General features: G+C 47.4%; 3 non-coding genes across 3 annotated transcripts; all 3 read right to left on the bottom strand.

Annotated features, from left to right (window-relative positions):
• Positions 1–23: 23 nt before the first annotated feature.
• trnar-ccu (transfer RNA arginine (anticodon CCU)) lies at positions 24–95 on the bottom strand. Its single transcript has one exon. It is a non-coding gene; the product is annotated as a tRNA-Arg (tRNA).
• A 648-nt stretch (positions 96–743) lies between these two features.
• Positions 744–816, bottom strand: trnak-cuu (transfer RNA lysine (anticodon CUU)). Its single transcript has one exon. It is a non-coding gene; the product is annotated as a tRNA-Lys (tRNA).
• A 976-nt stretch (positions 817–1,792) lies between these two features.
• trnar-ccu (transfer RNA arginine (anticodon CCU)) lies at positions 1,793–1,866 on the bottom strand. The gene has a single exon. It is a non-coding gene; the product is annotated as a tRNA-Arg (tRNA).
• Positions 1,867–2,500: the final 634 nt, after the last annotated feature.

The raw sequence follows: 2,500 nt of genomic DNA, 5'->3' as shown, positions 1-2,500 counted from the left end.
TTCCGCTGCTCCACTCTGCTGTATTCCCCAGATGGGACTCGAAACCACAATCCTGGCTTAGGAGGCCAGTGCCTTATCCATTAGGCCACTGGGGCTTGAAAACAGATGCTAACTTGCCCTTTTATATCTCAATCTTATTCAGGAGGCCTTTCCAATGCACACAAAGAGTCTTCTAGATGACTGAATATTATGAGAGGTCAAATTGGCTCAGCTTTTCACGACCAGCTTGTTGCTTTTGACGTTTTTTAGGGTCTCAGGAGTGTTTAGAAGTTAAAAAGGCATAGCAGAGGATGGTTTCGATCATCGACCTCTGGGTTATGGGCCAGCACGCTTCCGCTGCGCCACTCTGCTGTATGCACCTTGACCGGACTCGAAACCACAATCTCTGGCTTAGGAGGCCAGTGACTCAGGGCTGTATAGATGTTAACTTTTTGTGCGTATTGTAAAGGGCTCCTGAATAAGATTGAGATTTAAAATGCCTTAGCAGAGGATGGTTTCGATCCATCGACCTCTGGGTTATGGGCCCAGCACGCTTCCGCTGCGCCACTCTGCTGTAATCAACCTTGACCGAACTTGAAACCACAATCTCTGGCTTAGGAGGCCAGTGCCTCAGGAGTGTCTAGAAGTTAACTCTTTGTGTGTATTGTAAAGGCATCCTGAGTTTCAAAAAGGCTTAGCAGAGATCGTTTCGATCCTTCAACCTCTGGGTTACACACGCTTCCGCTGCTCCACTCTGCTGTATTCACCCCAGATGGGACTCAATCCCACAATCCCTGGCTTAAGAGGCCAGTGCCTTATCCATTAGGCCACTGGGGCTTGAAAACAGATGCTAACTTGCCCTTTTATATCTCAATCTTATTAAGGAGGCCTTTACAATGCACACAAAGGTCTTCTAGATGACTGAATATTATTAGAGGTCAAATTGGCCTCAGCTTTTCACGACCAGCTTGTGGCTTTTGTTCCTTTTTAGGACTCAAGAGTGTTTAGAAGTTAAAAGGTCATAGCAGAGGATGGTTTCGATCATCGACCTCTGGGTTATGGGCCCAGCACGCTTCCGCTGCGCCACTCTGCTGTAGTGCACCTTGACCGACTCGAACCACAATCTCTTTCTAGGAGGCCAGTGCCTCAGGGATGTATAGATGTTAACTCTTTGTGTGTATTGTAAAGGCATCCTGAGTTTCAAAAAGAATTAGCAGATGATCGTTTCGATCCTTCATCCTCTGGTTAAACACGCTTCCGCTGCTCCCTATGCTGCATTCACCCCAGATGGACTCAATTCCACAATCCTGGCTTAAGTGGCCAGTGCCTTATCCATTTAGGCACTGGGGCTTGAAACCATGCTAACTTGCCTTTTACATCTCAATCTTATTCAGGAGGCCTTTACAAATGCACACAAAGAGTCTTCTAGATGACTGAATATTATTAGAGGTCAAATTGGCCTCAGCTTTTCACGACCAGCTTGTGGCTTTGTTCCTTTTTAGGACTCAAGAGTGTTTAGAAGTTAAAAGAGGTCATAGCAGAGGATGGTTTCGATCCATCGACCTCTGGTTATGGGCCCAGTACGCTTCCGCTGCGCCACTCTGCTGTAGTGCAACTTGACCGGACTCGAAACCACAATCTCTGGCTTAGGAGGCCAGTGCCTCAGGGGTGTATAGATGTTAACTTTTTGTGCGTATTGTAAAGGCCTCCTGAATAAGATTGAGATGTAAAATGCCTTAGCAGAGGATGGTTTCGATCCATCGACCTCTGGGTTATGGCCCAGCACGCTTCCGCTGCGCCACTCTGCTGTATTCACCCCAGAACGGGACTCGAACCCACAATCCCTGGCTTAGGAGGCCAGTGCCTTATCCATTAGGCCACTGGGGCTTGAAAACAGATGCTAACTTGCCCTTTTATATCTCAATCTTATTCAGGAGGCCTTTACAATGCACACAAAGAGTCTTCTAGATGACTGAATATTATGAGAGGTCAAATTGGCCTCAGCTTTTCACGACCAGCTTGTTGCTTTTGACGTTTTTTAGGGTCTCAGGAGTGTTTAGAAGCTAAAAGGGCATAGCAGAGGATGGTTTCGATCCATCGACCTCTGGGTTATGGGCCCAGCACGCTTCCGCTGCGCCACTCTGCTGTAGTGCACCTTGACCTGACTCGAAACCACAATCTCTGGCTTAGGAGGCCAGTGCCTCAGGGATGTATAGATGTTAACTTTTTGTGCGTATTGTAAAGGGCTCCTGAATAAGATTGAGATTTAAAATGCCTTAGCAGAGGATGGTTTCGATCCATCGACCTCTGGGTTATGGGCCCAGCACGCTTCCGCTGCGCCACTCTGCTGTAGTGCACCTTGACCGGACTCGAACCACAATCTCTTTCTTAGGAGGCCAGTGCCTCAGGGATGTATAGATGTTAACTTTTTGTGCGTATTGTAAAGGCCTCCTGAATAAGATTGAGATGTAAAATGCCTTAGCAGAGGATGGTTGTCGATCCATCGACCTCTGGGTTATGG

The sequence above is a fragment of the Carassius auratus genome, unplaced genomic scaffold, assembly GCF_003368295.1.
Source record: "Carassius auratus strain Wakin unplaced genomic scaffold, ASM336829v1 scaf_tig00216387, whole genome shotgun sequence".
NCBI lineage: Eukaryota > Metazoa > Chordata > Actinopteri > Cypriniformes > Cyprinidae > Carassius > Carassius auratus.
Note: the sequence above shows the minus strand (reverse complement) of the source record. Positions and strands in the feature narration are given on the sequence as shown.